This window comes from Xenopus laevis, chromosome 8L (assembly GCF_017654675.1).
Source record: "Xenopus laevis strain J_2021 chromosome 8L, Xenopus_laevis_v10.1, whole genome shotgun sequence".
In the NCBI taxonomy this organism is placed as follows: Eukaryota; Metazoa; Chordata; class Amphibia; order Anura; family Pipidae; genus Xenopus; species Xenopus laevis.
In genome coordinates this window covers 100,978,709-101,000,645 of record NC_054385.1, presented here as the reverse complement: position 1 = coordinate 101,000,645, position 21,937 = coordinate 100,978,709, and the positions used below count along the sequence as shown (strand labels likewise).

The following is a 21,937-nucleotide window of genomic DNA, read 5'->3' as shown; positions in this document are numbered from 1 at the left end:
AATTGGTCAAAGATAAATGAAAATATAGCCGCTGGGTGGCGCTTTAGGCCTCCTTGGCATAGATAAAATATGATGACATGAAACGCCCCAACATAGCTTTAGCCTTAGAGAGATAAGGAATGCAGAAGCCCACTGCACAAAATTCCTATGAAAATAAAAGATGCCTAATCTGCAGTTCCCCTTCTCTTGTTGCACTACCACCATATATAACAACCATCTGGATGCTGGAAGTTTAAAAGCACCTGGAGGACCTCAGGATATGATTTTTAGCAGAGAAATCAGATATGGGTGTGCGTGGGTTAGGGTTGCCATCTGTCTGGTTTTGACCCGGGCAGCCCGGTTTTTGAAGGGCTGTTGGAGTCACAACTGCCTGCCCAGTTTTCCAAATTAGGAAAACCGGACAGGATTTCCTATGATTGACACGGCGATCGGGCAATCGCCACATCAAAGCCCCGCCCCTGACATCAAAACCTGCCCCCGTCACTTCACAGATCATTACTTTGACTTTTCGCCTCCATTATGTAAATGCTCAGACACCCTGCCCAGAGTTACACGGGACAGAAGGTGGCAACCCTAGAGTGGGTATATAAAGAATGATGGCTCACTGAGCCAAGTAAGGGCAGGTTAGAATTGGCTGCAAGTCAGTTTTCTGCCAACATGCACATCAATACCATGTATCAATTATAAATGTGAAAGAACTAGCAGTTATTTAGTAAAGTTGCCCTTCCAGTATCTAAGCATGTGGCAACATGGTGGTGGAATGGTTATCAATGCTGCCTTGCAGCACTGAGGACTTAGGTTCGATACCAGCCAAAACACTATCTGTGAGTGTAAACTCCACTATTAATGATGTATAATGTCTGTAAAGTGCTGCTGAATATGTAGGCACCATATAAAGAATAATAATGAATGTTAATGAATATTGCACAACCAATGAATGTAAACTATAGCTGCAACTACACTGCACATTCTAATAAAGTTATAGACAATCTGAATAATGGTTAAAATTTAATATTTTGTCTAGCTAATCTGTATACTTATTTTTTGTGTGATGATACACATGAAATTCTGTAACACAAAAATGGCATTTTATTAAAGATTAAGGCACAGATTAAAAAAATTAATGAAACAAAAAAAAAACCCTTTGTATTCTACATCTTCCTGAAATTATTAGTCTGTAGAAAGTATAAATTCAGCATTCCTATTCTGTATACCTCCCAAAATTGCTGATGTAATAATCAGAAACAATTCTGGTCACAGTCTTGTCCATTAGTGATGCTGCTTCCAGCTAAATCTCACAAGCCCTGTCAAAACTTGACTACAACAGTGTGTATTTTGGTGCATGGGTTACTTGGAAAGCATGTCTCAATCAAATTTTCTATTATTTCCTTATAAAAGCTTGTGTGTGGCTTTTTTTTAACTGGAAACCATTTTGAGAATCGGTTATACTTTACATTGCATTTGTGCCAGATTTCCTTTTCCATTTCTAGAGAAACATTTTATTCCTTTTTATTTGATTGGCATTACTGATTCTGTTGGCATTGTTTAGCTTAGTGCAAGCTTCCATATCTTCACAGGCTATCTGAACACAGTCCAAAATTCGGCTGAATAAAATTAACTGATTTGAAAATTACTGTCTTGTTGCTTGGAGCCTGCAGTGGACTGCAAATTGCTGGCTCATGCTGGAGCCAGTTAGAGCAGGTGACTTACAGCATGAGTCTGTTGATTGCAGCAGAAAAAAGGTTAGTTTTAGGAGTTTACATATTGTCACATACATACACAACTATAAGAAAAGAATGGACCAGATTTATGGAACAACCACGGTCGTTAAGCGCATTTTTTTTCATATAGGCAGTTCTCCTTTAACATAAACACAACATGCATGCAGATATATATTTACAGGGTTGCAGTACTTTTTTTTTTTATATCCCTCCATAACACCCAGGTGCTGTTCAATCAGAATTTTTATTGGTGTTCCAATTAGTACATTTAGTATCGGTATGTTTTGGCTTTTCATCAATTTTATGTTTGTTATTTTAGTTATTCAGGGTCAAAAAATTGGTCACAACCTAAGTTGCCCATCACTGGCCTGGAGGGTCCATGGGAGAAGTAGGTTGTTCTTTTTTACTGGGCATATCAATGTTAAACTGCAAGCTTGATATAAAAATAAATACAATCAAGCCACAAAGATTAAACAATGTAATATTTAATTTGTACATTGACAGATAAGAGTGGCTAGAGTCTCACAGTACTATTTTCTTTCCTGCAAATATAATCCTGGTCTCTATTCTGCCCTCACGAATTGGTTTTTGGGTCAGACAGTAAGGAGAATTGCAGGTGGTAGACAGGAGCGGGTGGTAAAAATTTAGCCTCAGGGCCAGAGGGCTGGGAGTTGATAATAGGTCCTGATCATCATAAAAGTGCTCATAAGTTAATCTATGAAAGATGCAAAAGTCGTACATTGCATAAGAATTGTTTAATATTTTTCCCATAAGGAATGTCCAACCAGGGACCCTTTTAAACAGCTGCTGAGGTTTTTTTTTATTTTGCCCTGGCCTGGTGTGAGAGCCAGAAATTAATACACTCCAATTGATTGTATTTGTAAATGCCTTTGTCTTCAAAGGCTCATTTTTATGTTAAGAAAACACACTGCTGCGGAAGACACCACTATCCGCATTCTATCCCTCCGTAGTGCTCCCTCGCCATTTACCCATCTAATGAATGGCAGCAATTAGTAAAATGTAATCCTATCGCACAATCATTTTAATGCTTTTAGCACTCAGAAAAGTAAACATCAAATTAATACTGCTCAAGCCATCCCAGATCCTCGTTAGCAGCAAGCAATTATAGTTCAGCTCCTCAGGTGTAATTAAATGATTGCAATGATTTAGTTCTATAAATGCAAGTTAATTCATAAGCAAGCAACAAATACTCTGGGAGTTATTACCGGAAAAAGACGCAGCATAAGCTTCTGTGTACCTGGAAAAGCGAGGCGGTGCCCCCTCCTGCCCAAACTGGGAAAATAGAACAGGGGCCTTCTGTATTCCTACAAATAAGCCCCATGCCAGGAACCTTAAACATTAACCAATTCAGTATCCTAGCCAGGCAAAGTAAATGCTATAAGTGCATGAGTGCTTTTGTCCTTATAAATACCTTGCATATCAGGAGTGTTCATTGAAACTGTAGGAGTTTCCCAAACTGAAACAGAAGGGCCCAAAGAACTTTCAAGGAAGCAAATCAATTTGGTTTATGTACAGAAGCTTCCTCAGTAGTTACATTTCTGAACCACTTGTCCAGTGTCGAATTGGGCACAGGTTGCCTATTTGTGTCACAGGATTACTAGGTATGAAGATTTCTCACAAATCTTTACATCACGTTAAAAATGTCCAGCTAGCTGTGATAAATGCATGTTTTTTTTATTAAGCTGTTAAAAATGATCAAATCAGAATAAATAACCTGCGGCTCTCAAGCTATTGCACTGCTACAATCCCCAGCTGGAGGAGGAATGCTGGGAGCAACAGCACATAGTCAAGTGCTACACAATTTGAGAAGCACTCAAGTTTTCTAGGCAAATGTCACAATCAAAAGGCCTGAATGGAATTTAAATTTTGTGTACAAAGGTGGCCCTTTTATAAATTCACTTTTGCGCCACCACAGTGCATGTCTATCAAATGCATTCAGTTTTTTTTGCAATTGTAGGGAACTAAATTTCCATTTATTAAATCAGAATTTTGCCCAAGTGAGTGTTGCCTCAGGCAGCAATAAACCCACATTCACCATTAGAGACACCCCTATACTAACTACACAAATGTGCCCCTAATTGTGAAACTCATGTATCTGTGCAGCGTAGTGCAGAGGATGCTCAAGGGAGCCATCTTCTGCATCTTGACTTTCTTCCAAAGACAAGGACAACTTACCTAACTCCTTTTAGGCCTTCCCTCTTCATGTAGGATATGTACACTGATCTGCATCAGTGTACAGTGTGTGCTTTAATAACACAAATTTGTCTTTTTTGTTTGTTTCTACAACCACTTTTACGCCTGAAAACTAGCTGCAACCAGGCTTGTGAAACTGCCTCCAATCCATGTAGAAAATGGACAATGTTGCCAATATCAAACATTTTGCAATTGTTCTCAGAAATAATGGATGGCTACAATCTGGTTGGTGTGATAATATTGTGACAATTCAATTTCTACTCTACTATGTTGATTCACTAACGGGTTAATTTTCTCCAGAGTCAGCTTCGCACAGCTCGCACCAGTGCGAGCATTTCTTAGCGAAGATGCACTAGCGTTGGTTTGTGCCTAGCGAAAATTTGCTAGTGATCTTACGTTTAGGTCAATTTGCATAGGGTGGGTACTTTAAAGTTGTACATCTTTATTATAAATGCTTGAAGTTACCACTTTTTATAACAAATGTCCAGGGACAAGAGAGTTAATATACTGCCCTACACATGAGCCCACTGTAAAATGAATGTTCTATATGTTATGAAATGTATGGAGAAAACAGTTTACCCAAAAAAAAGTTTGTTAGGACTTTTGCAGGCAATCTCACTTCAAAAAACAAAAAGTTGCCAGTGTTTAATGCATTTTCAGCACACAGGATATGATGTAAGTAACAGAAGATTGAGAAAGATCAGGCTTCTTTTTAACACTTCGTCTGGTCTGAGGTGGCAAAGTCAACTCTGGGGAAAGAGGTAACATTCAGTAAAATCCGCACTTTACTGAATTTGCGTAGTAACGACCTTTCACCCGAGCGAAAAGTCGTCTGGCGATAGAGTGTGAACGAATGCTAGCGACGGTCTCTTTCGATAGCGAATTGGCGCCTGTGACTGCAATGTCACTGCAGGTGGCAACGCTGGCGAATTGTTGCTAGCGTTAGCCACATCATTTTTTAGTTAATCTACCCCTAGGAACCAAGTGGAGCCAAATTTCTGCATTTTATTGCCACTCTGGCTACTCCTATCCCGTGTACAATTAAAGAGACACACAGGAACATGCTGCAAGTTATCTGTTCTCTCTGGGAATGTCAGCCCATTCCTTGCAGCTTTCTGTGCCACACTCTTGTTTTCTTATTCATATCTTGTACACTGTAAGTTTAATTAGTTCTGCAAGCTGATTATTATTCATGCTGAAAAAGTGATGTGTCGACGCATGTAAATTCTGTTAAATTACCAGATCCTGCATTGCTCATACTGTAATTTATAACTTCCTAAATTCCATTAATTTTTTAAGATGCTTTTAATAATGCCACCCAGTTATAGGGAGGAGGTACAAGGAGTGATCTGTGGTCCATGCGAGTTCCTGCTGGCTTTATGAATATTAATGACAGTGTAATACTGATTAAAGGGGCTTGAGCAGAAATCTCTATGAATCCCATAGCTCAACATGACCAGATCGCAGTCCCTTTATGAATTTGGATTCAGACATTAAACTGTGGGAGGGGAGCAGAGGGGGGCCGAAAGATTGAGCAAAAAAATGAAATTAATGACAGATTTGCTTCCTAAGGAAAAAGAAAACAAGATAGGCTAATGAATGAGACAATTAATACTCTCCGGTCTTGAATCAACACATCTGTCTATAGAGCTAGCTACCTTGATGAATGCTTGAGTAGGAGGAAGGATTACTAAGTGTATAACAATGATCCCAGGACAGCTGCTGACAATGATCAGGGACATTTGGCAAGATACAGGAGATGAGTTATTGTCAAATAATAATTAATGTAGTTATGAATTGAAAGCTTTCTAATGATGCATTCCTTAGAATTATTGATTCAGGAACGGCTGGCTAATTTACAAAACAAATGTCAACTGGTTCCATCATCCAAGTCATCTTACGTCTGTGCAAGAATTTGACCAAGACGGCGGCTAGAAGCAGGTAATGAGGAAATGGCTCCTAATCTTGTTTCTTCAGGGTTTGATTAATACATATAGGGGCTGGGTACAACTATTCAAGTAGATTATATGGCACTGCAAACAGGATTCCATTATATGGTGATTATGAATTTATATGTAAATGTGCTTCTAATTCAAGTAAAACAAAACTGTTTTGATACAGTGCCCCACAAATGACTGCTTGGTAAAAAAGGGTCTGTTGATCTTAGTAATGTTTGTACATGGGTAGGTAACTGGCAACAGGAATGGGTACAGAGGGTGGTTGATAATAGTACATTCTCTACTTGGCGTAAGGTTTCCAGTGGGGTCCCTCAGGGCTCTGTATTGGGCCCACTTTATTCTACTAATCAGTGTTTGCAGATGACACAAAACTGTGCAGCCCAATTAATTATATCTAGCATGTGGCATCCTTGCAGCAGGATCTTGACAAACTGGGCAATTTGGGCATCTTAGTGGCAGATGACATTCAATATTGATAAATGTAAAATATAAGCCATTTATACTCTTAATTGCACTGCACTTGGCAAATTCATTATGGAAAAGGACCTTGAAGTCCCTCTAGATAATAAACTTGGCTGTAGCAAACAATGCCAGTCAGCAGCTTATAGAGGGCAAACAAGGTTCAGAGTTGTATTAAACGGATCATAGATTGATAGGAGATGGGGCTTATGCTTCTATTTTACAGAGAGCTGCTAAAGCCCCATGTAGAATAGGCAATACAGGTTTCGTCTCCAGTGCTCAAATGGGACATTATTGAATTGGAGAGGGTCCAGAGTAGGGAAACTAAGCTGGTAAATTGTATGGAAGGTCTCATATATGAAGACTACATATAATTATAAAAGGGGATCATATAATAAACTCTCTAATGCTTTATTTACTAGTACTTCCAGAAGACACTTTCGATTAGAAGAAAGAAGCTTCCATCTAAATCATCTTCTAAATCATCTGGAAAGGGTTCTTTACAGTGAGAACTGTGAAGTTGTGGAATTCTCTCTTTCTGAATCAGTCATACTGGCAGATACATTAGATTTAAGCTTTAAGAAGGGATTGGATGGATTTTTAACACGTGAGAAAATACAGTTATTGAAAATAGCTCTTAGTACAAAGTTTATCCAGGGACTGGTCCAATGGTCAGTCCTTCCTTCCTTACTTTGCCTTCCTCTGGAACAACTAGCAGCTAGGAAGGTTTTATTTAGACATAAAAGGTTGAACTTGATAGACATGTATTTTTTCAACCTAACTTACTATGTTACTATGTAAAAGCATACATCACCCATTCAAATCTAAAGCGACCACAGCTCCCCCTGTTGACCAGAAAAAATAGGAATCAAACTGCTGCTCTTTGGCATAAGCCGTCATCATATTTATTGTTTTTCCACAAATCTGAATATGCAAATTAGGGTTCTGATTTGGTTCAGTATTCTGCTGAATTATTTCTGGAAGAAATTGGCCAAATCTAAAAAGTATGTATCTGCTGCATCCTTATATTAGTCTTCCATACATGTAAAGATGTTGTAACCAAAAACAAGTTTACCACCACTGCCCTGATTGGTGGTATTCAAAATTAAGGAGCCTGTTTCTATGACCCTTAATTAATCAGTTATATATTCAAAGCAAAACAAACTGTATATAAATGTTCTGTCTCCCAGTTAACCTTTTTACCTTTTTCCAATAAAAAGTTATATTCTAAGTAAAACAATTTTTCATATATAAGTATGGAATCTACTACTGGGGGAAAGGTTTGTTTAAACATACTCAGTGGACTGTTGATTTGTTTTGTGATTTGTGAACAGGTAGAATGTGACTTTATGTCAGTGTCAGATATTTCCTTATTTGGTGCAAGAAATATTTTAAAAAATATATATATATTTTTTTAATTAAAAAGAATTACAGTAAAAAAAAGTCCTATTTATTTACTGCTCAGTGCAGATGCTGTTCTTTTTAAGCCATTTTTTATCCATAGACACAGCAACATCTTTAAATGATAAAAGCTGCTCTATTTGTTTTTAACAATGCTACTAGGTTCTTAAAAAAAATGGGTGAGAAGTTGACTGGAAAATTGAATCATTAAGGATTGATTTATTAATTTTTTTTTGTTCTGCTTTTAGTTTTTTTTTTTAAATTCATTGTGTTTTTTTCTATTGAAAACTGCAATATATTGAAACATTTTAGGTTTTACAAATTGGGGGGTTAGAAAAAAAAACAACATGATAGAAATGAGAACTTATTAATAAATATTTATATTAGCCCCATACATTTATGTGAATTGAATGCTCCTCACAACTAAATCTGGCAAAAACTTTTTCACAGATGAAAAAAAATCAAAACCACCTATATAGAAAGCGAAGGGGAAACGATTTTGCGGCAAAAAATGTGTTCTTTCATGAATTTTATTATTTTCTAACAAATTTGTAAAATTTTAATATACAAATGTTATTTGGCTAAATTATTTGTGGAAAATTCGGTATTTGGCGCATTCCAAAATTGTGTATTTGGTACGTCCTTACTGAATAATCCCAAACCCTCATGTGGAAATACAATAGAAAAATGGCTGCTGCATCATTTAAACAGATGTGGGCCATAAGATCATCTATGCCAAGTCAGGAGGTTGGGGAATCCTAAAAAGACTTTGCTGTGGGCACAGTATCTTCTAGTTCCACCACTAATCAAAAGGTAAATATGGCAGATTTGTATTAGACAAAAAAAAATCCTCCTGATCAAATTTCAACCTGTTAATGGCCCCCCTTTCTGCATTATTAATAAAACTTGTTAAAGTTCTTTTTGGACATATGGCTAATTTATAAATATATTTATATATTTGGCCTCTCCTTTACACTGATGAATGGGAGGTGTTCGGATGGCCCTGTCACTAGAACAGTTTTAACCAGATATCCTGAAATCGGTGGCTCTGGGCCAACCTCACTAATTCCCCTTAATCTGAAAGGGCACAGCCTATGAAAACAATGTTAGCTCATAGTACAGTTTCCCCAGGGAACAAACAGCTTGTTATTGTAGTGTCAGAGGACGGCCAGTGCCAAGTCTGATGTGATGACATCCCGCACCTTGTAGAGATTCTGTTTCCAAAGTATACCACCTACTGTTGTGAGAATTTTAGCTAAGGTAGGTGTGTTTGTGTGTGTGTGTGTGTGTGTGTGTGTGTACAGGTCTGATTTGCACAAGCTAACCATGTGTGTATATATTGTCCAGCTTGTGTCAGGACAAAGAATCTATGAAATGACTGAATGATTGATGATGAAAAATTTGAGGTCAAAATTTAAGGTCAGCCGTGGCTAAACGTATTAGTATGGAGCAATTGTTTTGGCTTTACTTTATAAACTTTGATACACAACTGGCTGGAGCCAAAGTGGCCTTAATAAATGGGCAAAAGGGGCATTTATCTAGAGCCCACATATTCTGATGGCCCTGGGGCAGAGCAGATTTATATCTGGCATCATTTTCTCTCTTCTCATTAGCTCACCAATGTGTTTATGTCTAAAAGGTCATTATATACCCTTTAGCAACTGGTGTAATCTGCATGATTTTAAGCCTATTTTTAAACCGATTTACCTCTTATTGACCTTTACATGCTTTTATTGTTTTGTTTCTATAAACTAATCTCCAAAGGTGTCACTAAAACATTCTGTGAATATACCGTGAAATCTGTACATCAACCCACATTATGCAACGTACCTTTAATAGCCCTCCTGTCCTCATGCGACCCTTCATGCAGCAAAAGGAAACCGGCGATCGCAGATCATTAATTCATTTCATTTTATGTGTCTGCCTTTAAATTTTCCCTGATGCAAAATAACTTCAGTGTTACCATACGGGAAACGTGGAGTAAAGTTTCCGCACCTTTTCAGAAAGAAGGAAATTTATCTTCGCTCACGATGTAAGCAAACCATTTAGTTCTGTTAGTAAATTCTAGCCGTTAATACCAAGCACATACTCTAAGGCACAATATTTCTTACACATGGGGATGGCTGAATTGCCAGTGATATGGCTCCCTGGATGCCACCTGTCCTGTTGTTCCTTTTGAAAATCAGGCTGTCCGGGTGAAAACTGCCTGCATGTATTTCCACGTAAATCAGAACTTTGAAGCTAATGGCATGGCAATCAATCATAGACCTGTCCTGCTCCACAACATCATCTGCCCACCTGCTGCCAGGAGCCCACCCATTCAACACAGCAAAAGGTGGAAATTCTGCCCCCCGGGGCCCATGTATGAGAGGGGCTACTGTCACATACAGATTCACCAATGACCTGGTGAATGTGGTCAAATTTCTAGTAGCAACATCAAGAAGCCCATTTATCAAAGTTCGAATTTCGAATTCATGTGAGTTCACGTGAATATACTTGAAATTCGATTGGGAGGGTATTTTAGAAAAAAAATCGAATATCTAAAACTCTCCGAAAAAAACTTGAATGTCAGGAAAGCTAATAATGTCTTTAAATTGGTCACTGGACCTCTCCCATTGACTTATACATAAACTCGGCAGGTTTAAGGTGGCGAACAGTCGAATTCAAATTATTCCCAGGGTATAGTTTTGGTCAATCTCGAAGTTCAAATTTGAATTAAAATTCGAATGGCGTTTGGATAATTCGCAATTCGAGTTTGAGAGTTTTGATTCTTGAAAATTCTAATTCCCCTTAATAAATCTGCCCCCTAGTGATGTGATGGTCAGTAAAAACTGAACCCACACCTGATCCTAACCTGCAAAACTTTAACCCAACCCGCAAGATTTTGCCATCCTAGGATCCGTACCCGTGTCTTCTCACTGCTCTGTATGTAACTTCTGTGCATGCCTTTGATTCAAAATCTTCGGGTGCCCGTACCTTTGGTTGGGCATAATATTTTTGCCCAACAGGTGCCCTTTAATTAAGCTTTAGTTCTTGTTTAAGATCACAGTACAGTGGCCAATAACCTTGTTATACAGAACATTTGAAAATGTGCAGCCTTTGTTGAACACTCGAGGCCCTTGTTCTACCTGAATAAATGTATTTTTGATACCAAAAAAGCCAAATGTGAAAGCAGAAAAGAGGCAACACGCAGGTATGCCCTAGCCTCACACTTGTGCAAGGGCAAGGAGTCAGAGGGTGGGCCCTTACGCTGTGCCACACAGAGGGAGCCCCACACACTAAGTAGTAACATGATAAATTGTTGCACCTGGGAAGCACGGCAGGGTGGAGCTGAGAAAAATGTCTTTGAGGTTATAAAGCGGTCAGACAGTGCTGTGCCTTTTGTTGATAATGTTTATTTTATATAAATAGCTAATCTGCCCCAACATAAAAGGTTCCATGCCTCCTAAGAACGGGAACTCTACTGTTTCCATGGCGGCTGAGCAGGCGCAGGCATGCTCCCCCGTAACTCACACTGCTCACATTTTCAATGAATTCCTTATGTCTTTATGAAGTTCCAAGCTCAGAAACCTCTGCTCATCAGGAATAGAAATAGCTGTGATGGTAGAAGTAGTTAGAAAAAGGTACACATAATAACTTATTATCACCTCTAGATAAGGAATTTCAGAACTTGATTACTTTTACAAGATGCTTATTCTACACTGTTGGTAAAACTTCCTTTCCTCATGTCTCTGTGGATGGCTTTACACCAGCATCATTTATGTTTTTGTAAATAATGCTGAGCAAGCTCAAGATTATTTTAAATTAAAAAAAAAAAATCATGGCTACAATCTATTAAATCTGTTCATTGGGCAGACCAGATTGTGACCTGTAAACCTGATGAATCAGGTTTAACACTGCTAATATCATGTGTTCATGAATGGGAGAAGCCTAAGTTACTGATGCAGGAAGCATCTCCTGACGCTTCTCTTCTCAGTTCTTTCACTCAGTAAAAAATAAGGGGTAGAGCTGAACAGAGAAGCAACAGCATATGCTTCCTGCAGAAATAACTTAAAGGAGAACTATCTTGAAACTTGAATTTAAGATAAGCTTCACTGCTAGGAAATAAGGAACTTTCTAAATACGGTGAAACCTCAATTTTACATCCCCTGATTTTAAGTTTTCCCTCATTTCACATTGTTGTTTTGTGGTCTCAACTATATATTATGCATAACACATTTCCCTGATTTTACATTTTCCTGGATTTTACACCATTTTCTTAAGGTGCCATGAAAAATGTAAAATGGGGGTTCTGCTCAGGATCGGATGAGGGCCCGGGAAAAAAACGGCCTAGATCCACGATTTACATGTTCCTTCCTGCCGCGACCACTGAAACACGTAGTGCATGCCTGCGCACAAGGTCGTCGGCGCAGCAGGGGGCGGGGGCTCCGGACAACAACCCCAGTGGGCCCCGGCCCCCCAGTCCGGCCCTGGTTCCAGGTCCGGACTGAGAATTAAAATAGGCCCTGGCATTTCAGGTACACAGAGGCCCAAACAGCCCCCACCAGCCCACTAAATACTGACTTTCTATGGGACCTTATAGCAGCCCCTCTGGCATTTGCCAGAACCCACAGATTGCCAGTCCTGGCCTGCCTGGTTCTAATGTATAATGAATTAAAAAATACTATCCCCTCTCAGTAAACGCAGGAGTCAAAGTCAAATTTTGATTGTGTATATGTTTCCTTTGCATATAGAATGTATTAAAGCCTACTGTTAAAACAACTGCAACACAAAGCTGCATGAAGGAAGACAGGTTGCTGAGAAGGGGAGTAGTGAGAACAACTTAATCATTTCAGAAACAGTACAGATTTTTTTCCATGGGATGAATCATCTCAATAGTTGCCCTTTAAGCTTTTACCTTTCTGTCCGGTGGCTGCCAGCGTGCAACAAAAGGGAAGAAGTATCAAACTGCTAATATCATGAAAAAGAAAAAGCAATTACTAATTTAAATTGCACAAGGGCTCGGAAGAACACTCAGAACAAGTTTACATTACTTAGTGTGGTTGGGTATATGTCCCCTTCAAGTCTATTTTTACTTTACATGATGTATGAGAATCAGGTTTTGGGCATGCATTAGTCTTCAGCACAAGAACCAAACCTCAATAAGCATTGAAATTCCACACAGGAAAAAAAAAAAACTGGCATCAGAATGTTCCTACTATGCAGCTGAGTGAGTGCAGAGAAAGAGTGGCCGATCACTGGATAAAGTTTCTGTCTGGTTCTGCTTTTTATCATTATTGTCTTTAAAAACGGTTGGGTTATATTTCATCTGCTGTATAATCCTTTCATATTTTAATCCACACACTACAATATGCTGAAACTCAATGTACTCGTTTTTTTGTTGGATGTTTCAACCAGTACAGAAAGTTTGCTGGGAAATGATAGCATTTCTTCACTGAATGAAAACAATTATTTGGATTCTCAAGTTCAACAAAAATCATTAAATTTTTTTTCAACTACTGAGAGGTGAATAATCCAGGTTCGTGATTTATAACATTTTATTTGTGGCAGTAAAAAAGAACAAAAAAAAAAAACACACCCAACGTCACCCAGGAATATAACAAAAATATATTTTTAAAGGGTACATATATCCATGCAACCAACTAAATGCAGAATTGTTTAAAATACCCTTCTGAACACTTTTTTCAATTTTCATTTTTTAAATTCTTTTCATTTTCATGATAGGTTATCCGGAAACCTGCTATCCAGAAAGCTCCGATTTACATAGACTACATTTTATCCAAATAATCAAAAATCTTAAAAAAAAAAAAAAAGATTACCTTTTTCTCTGTAAGGGCTCTTACTCACTGGCGTTCTGACCTGCGCTCCCCTGCGTTCCGTTTTTTGGCGTTCAGCCGCAGGGGAGCGCAGGAATAGACGCATGTCATTATTTCAAATGGGGCTGTACTCACTCAGGCGCGTGTAGGCGCCGAACGCAGGAAAAATGCAGCATGTTGCGTCTCAACCTGCGTTCGGCGCCTACACGCGCCTGAGTGAGTACAGCCCCATTTGAAATAATGACATGCGTCTATTCCTGCGCTCCCCTGCGGCTGAACGCCAAAAAACGGAACGCAGGGGAGCGCAGGTCAGAACGCCAGTGAGTAAGAGCCCTAATAATAAAACAGTACCTTGTACTTGATCCCCACTAAGATATAATTAATCCTTACTGGTAGCAAAACAAGCTTATTGGGTTAGATGATTTTCTAGTAGACTTAATGAATTAAGATCCAAATTCAGAAAGATCAGTTATCCGTTATTAGCAGTTTACAGTGCTAATATCATCAACTTTTAACAGGGTACCACCTGCTGTTCTGTTCTGTCAGCTTAAATGGCAGTATATCCCCTTATTCAACATGAGTGCAATGAATAGGACTTGTGGTAGAGATACATTTTGCCATATGTTTTAACCATGAAAAGTTATTTCTTGATCTAAAAATGGCAAACAGGGAAATTAAAGCTACTCCATGTTTGGTCCTTGAGAGGGCAATAATTAGATTCCCAGTGCACAGACAATCTTCCTGCATTATGGACTCCTGCTAACAGAACAGCCATAATAAAGGGGAGGGAGGCTGTAAACCAGTAATCGAATTATCTACCTCACAAGGACCAAACATGGAGTAACTGCAGTTCTCCTATTTGGCAAAAATGTAGATTGTTTGTGATTTGGCAAATAATATGTTCAGAACGTTATGTTCAGGATGTTAAAGAAGATGCATACTGTCCCTTTAAGTTACTGACTCAGAAAGTGTCTTCTACTGCTTTTCTGCTTAGTTCTATTACTCTGTTACAGTCTATTGTAAACTACAAAGTAACCAACTGTACACTTTAAAGGTCGTTCAGAGATACAAAGAGGCTTGGCTTAAGTTAGGGTAAAAGGAGACAAAAAGCCCAGAACTGAAGGTATTCACATACCTGATGTTAACATAGCCTTAAAAATCAAATATTTAAAACCTCACTGAATTATGGGCAGAAATATGTATATTTGCTGTCTGTGAGCCAAGTATGCATTCAGATCCACTGGTTTATCAGAACATAAACTCAGAGCCAAAAATCCAAATTTGTACAGCTTCCATCCCAATTAATAGATGTGATCAGCGCAACATACTGCACATGGCTCCTGAGAAGTAGGACTGGCAAATGGATTAAAATAAGAAAATGGATTAAACAGATGAACGGATTAAAATGGTTTAAAACGGTTTAGAACCAGCCATTGTACACCAGAGATCATATAATTAACAGACCTGGAGAAGACCTGACCTCTGTTACATTGATTAAAGAGTCATAACCAGAGAATGGAAAGGGATAAACAAATACTGCCTTCAATTAAATTTATAAATAAAGTTATAACCATTGAAAGTGTGTAATGAACGTATATTGGAAAGTTATTTGGAATTACATTTTCTTTCATTGTGCAAGAAATAGTTTTGGTGGAGTTCCCTTTTAAATCAACTTCTTCTCACGAAGTATGAATACTTTTTAATTCTTCCACCCTGTAACAGGAGCATCAGGGGGAGATGTAATCATCTCCTTTCCCAATAAATATTGATACAAAAATGTCAATTAAAAATAACTAATTGTGTCACTGTTGCCACAGTAACTGTAGGAGTTAATGTGACAGTTTGTTTATATTTTCAGAGGGATATGAGGTTTTTTTTTATAGATGCCAATGATAAGCAGGGCCTCGTCTGCAAGTGCTTACAACTAGAAGAGAAGGTGTGTTTAACACAAGGCTTTGCTATTTACATTGATTTTACAAGATAAGGAAGTCAGCTGCTAGGTGTTTCCCTCAAAATAGGTGTTTCTAAGGAACATTTAACACATGGACACAGAGAAACACAAAGTAGTCCAATAAATAGATATAAAGTAGAGCATGGCATCATGGGATTATTCATTAAAATTAAAAATATAACAGATCTACTGGGTGACTGTATCTAATACACACACAGCCACTTTCCTCCTTCACTCTCTCCCCTTTTCCACTTTCACATGTTCCCTGTCTTCTTCATTAGATCAAAAGTCCAACATGGGGCACTCCATATCAGCAAAAAAAAATAGTAAATCAGAGGTCCATGTTTGGCTCATGCGCAGGTGACACAGATAGTCAGTGCTATGCAGTCACCCTCAGAAGGTTATCACATCTTTACAAGAAGTCTCACTGTTATCTACAGCATTCTGAATGAGGAAAATGATCATTGTAGCCTCCTCACTGATTTAATAAGGGCTCTTACAGACGAGCGTTTGAAGCTGCGCTCCCCTTTCAATGGGGCTATACTCACACAGACGCATGTAGGCGCGGAACGCAGGTTGAGATTTTTCCTGCGTTCGGCGCCTACATGCGCCTGTGTGAGTACAGCCCCATTGAAAAAAACTGAATGCATCTACTCCTGCGCTCCCCTGCGGCTGAACGCATAAAAACGGAACACAGGGGAGCGCAGCTTCAAACGCTCGTCTGTAAGAGCCCTAAGGGATATGGGAATCATAACACCTACCCTGCCAACCACTTATATTAATTTGGCTACTTTTTATTATTCATATTTCTATTCCGGCCCTCTGCCAGTCATATTCCAGTCTCTTACTTAAATCAGTATGTGGTTGCAAGGGTAATTTGGACCCTAGCAACCAGTTTGCTGAAACTACATACTGGAGATCTGCTGAATAAAAAGCTAAATAGCTCAAAAACCACAAAACGAAAATGAAAACCAACTGCATATTGTTTAAGAATATCACGCTCTACATCATACTAAAAGTTAACAACTTTAACTTTATTATAAAAAAAAATCATGAAGGAAACACTGACACCTACTGGAAGAATCCAATAAGTAACAACAATTGAATCTGATGTGCTCCATGGGGCATGTTTAGAATGAAGGCACGCTAGAACTACTCACACAGGCTTATATTATCATATCCCCTGGGTTCGGATGTGGTGTTGCATGTTCCATGGTCCAGGTAAGCAAGCCAGGCAGCAGAACTATCAGAACCTTGTGTAAATGGATTTGTTGCAAAGTCAAAGCACTGCTGGCCATTCACTTCCCACACAGAGCAGAGTGGCCAGCGGCGTGACTAGATATTACTGGGCCCCACAACAAATTATTTTTCAGGCCCCCAAATTGTTTAGTGGTTGACTAGTTTTCCGAATTGTTATTGAAATTGTATATGAATTATGGCTAGGGTTGCCACCCTTTCATAAAATTTGTTCTGGCAGGTGGTGGGGGCAGGAACAAAAGGGGCAGGCCATGATGAAAAAGGGCCGGCCCATGATTCAAAGGGGGCAGAGTCACATCACAGCGATGACCAGAAAGATGGAAAAAAGTTACGTTTCCAGTGGATTGGGGGCGGGCCAAGAGTTTTGTTAAGGGTATAACAAATTTACCGGCAACAACATTGCCGCTAAATTTGTAATACCAGCCCTGGCCTTGGCAGGCGTTTTACCGGAGAACTTCAAAAGAGGCTGGCACAAGCCTGGACCCAGGAAGTAGTGAAGCCGGAGACAGATTGTAAAAGAGTTTAAAGAGCTTACATTTATTTTCCATGATTAAGAAACAGGCCTGACACTTTTACAGCGGTAAGCTTATACAGAATGCCTTTAAATGTAGCACATACTAGGCCTGTTTCTTAATTATGGAAAATAAATATAAGGTTTTTTTAACTCTTTTACAACCTGTTGCCGGCTTCACCATACCCCCCAACCGTCCCGTTTTCCGCGGGACAGTACCGTTTTTGGGTGTCTGTCCCGCTGTCCCGGATAGTGGACTCATTTGTCCCGCATCCCGCCAGCAGCGGCGGAGGGGAGGCGGCGATGGCACGATGGCCTTTGTTATATACGATAACAAACATGGCGGCGCACACGCTATCTGAGGGTGTGAAAGCTTGTGGCAACTGTAACCGGCGGCGGAAGGGCCAGAGAGAAGCGCAATTACCGGATATTGTGTCCGCCGGGGGGCGGGGTGTAACTGCCATAGGGAAGTTGCTGTGACTTCGCTCACAGTGCCGAACCTCTCAATTCCGCCTATCGGTGACTCCCTAGCGCTCAAAGCCGGATGCTGATTGGCTGTTGTGGGTGACAGTGGGTTCGGTTGCACAGATGGACTCAGGCCCTTCATGGCGAGGGTTGGTCATTCCCAGTAAGACACTCGGGAGCGTCACATCCGGGGACTGAGTAAGCCAGGCCGGGGAGTGTGGGCCTATCACCGGCCTCTCGCAACCGTATCGCCTAACGCCTGGGAAGGTACGTCCGACAGATTTGCCGTGGGACAGGGGTAAGTTGCATCCCGGCCTGTGACATCAGTGGGCGGTGCTACAGCGGAGATGGACTGTGTGTGTGTGAGAGCAGTGTTACATGTGTGTGTGAGAGCAGCACATCCCCACTGGTATGTGTGTGTCACTGTATGTATGCGTTTCACTGTGTGTGTGTGTATCTGTCTGTATGTGTGTTTGTATGTGTGTGTTACTTATTTACAATTTGTAAAATGAACATGGTAATTAGGGGGTGTGGCCACAAAAATGGGCGTGGCCACAAAAATTTGCGCGGACACAAAAATTTGCGCAGCACAACTTTTTGTCCCTCTTTTGATTTCCAAAATGTTGGGAGGTATGGCTTCACTACTTCGTGGGGCCAGGCTTGTGCCAGCCTCTTTTGAATTTCTCTGGTGTTTGACTCCCCTTGCTGAAGGTCTGGGGCGTGTGCACCCGGGCCCCACGTTTACAGCGGTAAGCTTATACCGATTGAATGCCTTTAAATGTAGCACATACTGGTTAAATCATCTGCCCAGGCGTTTTACCGGCTAGGTCGGGTGGCAACCCTAACTATGGCCTCATGGGACCCAAATACCTCCTGGGGCCCCCTGCATCTGCAGGATCTGCTTCTTCTGTAGTTAGACCCATGTGAGTTTTTTTTTAAAGGGGAACTAGCGCAAAAATGAAAATTGAATATAAGCTTCCTCATACTAAAGTAAGAAACTTTCTAAATGCAATCAATTAAATATTCTTTGTTTCTGAAATAATCAAGTTTATATTCACTATTCCTCTCTCAGCATCTGTTTCTTCTAAGCAAAAGGAGCCCCCTATAAGATATATTGGATCATTCATCTGACACCCAACTGCTGCATGAAGACAGAATGAAGAGAAACAGGTTAAAGGAATAGTGAAGATAAACTTGATTATTTCAGAAACGGCACCGAATTTTTAATTGATTGTATTTATAAAGTTTCTTATTTCGGTATTCGGTATGATGAAGCTTATATTACATTTTTGCGACAGTTCCCCTTGAAATACAGTGAGCAAGGCTGCACGGTAAGAGCTGTACCCTGCAACAGGTCTAGTCACCTATAGCAACCAATCAGCAGGCAGCATTAACTGGTCACCTGTTTAAAAGCAAACATATGATTGGTTGCTATAGATTACTACACCCGGGCAAACATTGAACCTTGCAGTAATTTTGTACTCCAATCAGGACTGGCTGCACTTTGTCATCTGGCTGCCCTGATATCCGCTCGGCATAAAAACAATACGAAAACCCTCCCCACTGCCCATATATTTTAGCGTCCCAGGCAGTGTTCCATCAGCGGCAGTGCTCACATCAGCACAAACATATTCATATAATGTATAGAAAATGAGCACTCACCTAAGTGATGCACCAGTGCACTCTCCCAGACCGGAAACCAAGAAGCCGGAAATTCAAAGAAAATCACGCTGGCACGCAAACTAATTGGGACCAAACGCCGCCTAGTGTTTATAGGGGAAATTTACAGATTAGCGAAATATGAAACGCAGAAGGTTTACGCATTAAGTAGCCTGTGGAGTAACAAAACAGAAAACACACAAAGGAAACGTGTTATACTTTGTAGTTGAATTCTTCCGTTTATCATAATAACGGTTTTTTTTTCCTGTATCTCCACCGAAGTGAAGTTTGTCATTTAAACGCTAGCTGGCGCTTTGATTTACGAGAAGCGTTTATTTGCGTTCCAGTGTGGTTTGTCCATCACTTCCTGCTTCCTGGTTTCCGGTCTGGCAACATGGGCACAGGGGGTGGGGCGGGAATGGTTGTGTCTAGTTCCTAGTGGGTTTAAGGACGGCGTACCTGTGAGTGTTATTTACTCTATTTCTGTATATAGATGCATTTGGATTAACAGTTACAATGTGTGATATTAAAGGGGTTGTTCACCTTTCAGTTAACTTTTAGTTTGACGAAGAGAGTGATGTTCTGAGACAATTTGCAACTGGTTTTCATTTTTTATTATTTGTGTTTTTTGAGTTATTTAGCTTTTTTTTTCAGCAGGTCTCCAGTTTCAGCAATCTGGTTGCTAGGGTCCAAATGACCCTAGCAACCACTCACTGATTTGAATAAGAGACTGGAATGTGAATAGGAGAAGGTCTGAATAGAAAGATGAGCAATAAAAAGTAGCGATAACAATATATTTGTAGCCTTACAGAGAACTTGTTTTTTAGAAGGGGTCAGTGACCTCCTTTTGAAAGCTAGAAAGGGTCAAAAGGAGGCAAATAATTAAAAAAAACTATAAATAATTAAGACCAATTTTAAAAGTTGATTAGAATTGGGCATTCTATAACATACTGAAAGTTAACTTAAAGGTGAACCAGCCTTTTAATACTATATCTTCCTGCAGCCCAGTGTGCTGTCCACCTGGGAATACTAGGAGTTATAAAGAAGCTGGGCACCCTGGGATGTAGTACCTTCCTCACAGGGAGTCCTGTTTATTAGCATATGTATTATAATCATTCAGTGCCAGTATAATAGAAGCCCTTATAAGCCCTTGTAACTTCACTCTGTGGGCCCCCCTGCAAAAAAAAAAAATCTGGACCCTCCCACCCTCTATGTCATGTTACCCTGACACCTTCCTTCCTGCACCTGTCAGAGAATTGATTTGACAGCATGGTTAGTGGGTGCTGTCAGGGTGTAGATCCTTTCGGGGCCCCTGGTTGCCATTCAGATTCAAAACAGGCCCTGGCATTTCGAGTACAGAGAGGCCCAAACAGCCCCCACAAGTCTAATAAATAGTGACTGTCTATGACATCTTACAGCAGCCCCTCTGGCATTTACCAGAATATACATATTTCCAGTCTGGACTTGTTCCTGATAGGTAGTTACGCTGCTGCTTATAACCCCCCAGTGCAGAGAATCAAACATACGAATGGCTAACAAGTGGTTAATCCAGGCTGATGTTCATATGCAGCTATATATCAGTGCTTGCATGAAGAATAAGGCACGCTGTGATGATGCGGGCAGGGACAGCTCAGAGCATGAATATAAATGATGTCCCTGAGACTTAAGTCTTGTGACTGATGGTTTCTGTGACATGGAAGCTTGACGTTCACTGGAAACAGGATCTTAACTAGGATCCACAGCCAGGCACTGCTCTGAGCCTCTACGTCCTCCTGTTGCATATTGATGTTATTTAAACAAAGCAATGCATTATAGGAACATGCTACTCACATGCTATTGGCTGATGGAAAATCTCCTTTCTTTTTGCCCCAGCTATACTGTGAACACGTGGAACTGCAGTAGTCCTTAACCCTGTGATTGCCAAAGCAGGTTGTAGTTTATATGGGCTGTACGGTTTTAATTTTGGCTTTGCATTCCCTTTAAATTATACTTAGTGGTGTTTGGGGCTCACTGAGCCGTACGAAAAACATATTATAATCCGATGTAGACACATATCATTATTGGACGTGGTTATTTTTTAAAGCCCAATAAGCCCACAAAGCACTAGCTATAATTTTACATCATGTAATCTATAAAATACAAGGTTTCCTAATGAAGGAAATCAAATTCTGGGCAGCTTTCCAGTTTACCTTCATTCCAAACTTAAAGTTTCTCAAAAGAGCAAACAGATTTTTTTATATTTAATTTTGAAATCTGACATGGGGCTAGACATATTGTCAGTTTCCCAGCTGCCCCCAGTCATGTGACTTGTACTCTGATAAACTACAGTCACTCTTTACTGCTGTACTACAAGTTGGAGTGATATCACCCCCTCCCTTCTCCCCCCCCCCAGCAACCCATCATCAGAACAATGGGAATGACCTGAGACGGCTGCCTACACACCAATATAACAAATAAAAGAAAAACACTTGCTGGTTCAGGAATAACATGCAAAGTAAAGCCTTCTGAAATCAGAAGGCATTTAC

The 21,937-nt window shown here is 39.9% G+C and overlaps 2 protein-coding genes across 4 annotated transcripts in view; one reads left to right on the top strand and one right to left on the bottom strand.

Annotated features, from left to right (window-relative positions):
* Positions 1-19,744, bottom strand: part of mipol1.L (mirror-image polydactyly 1 L homeolog) — a 183,213-nt gene extending 163,469 nt beyond the window's left edge. The window contains exons 1-2 of the mRNA XM_018231144.2: positions 19,632-19,744; positions 19,416-19,516 (exon numbers count right to left, since the gene is read on the bottom strand). The gene's annotated coding sequence lies outside the window, so the exon portion shown is untranslated. The remainder of the gene's footprint in view (positions 1-19,415; positions 19,517-19,631) is intronic.
* Positions 19,733-21,937, top strand: part of slc25a21.L (solute carrier family 25 (mitochondrial oxoadipate carrier), member 21 L homeolog) — a 198,318-nt gene continuing 196,113 nt past the window's right edge. The window contains exon 1 of one of the 3 annotated variants that reach the window (XM_018229295.2): positions 19,733-19,873. The gene's annotated coding sequence lies outside the window, so the exon portion shown is untranslated. 3 annotated transcript variants of the gene reach the window in all.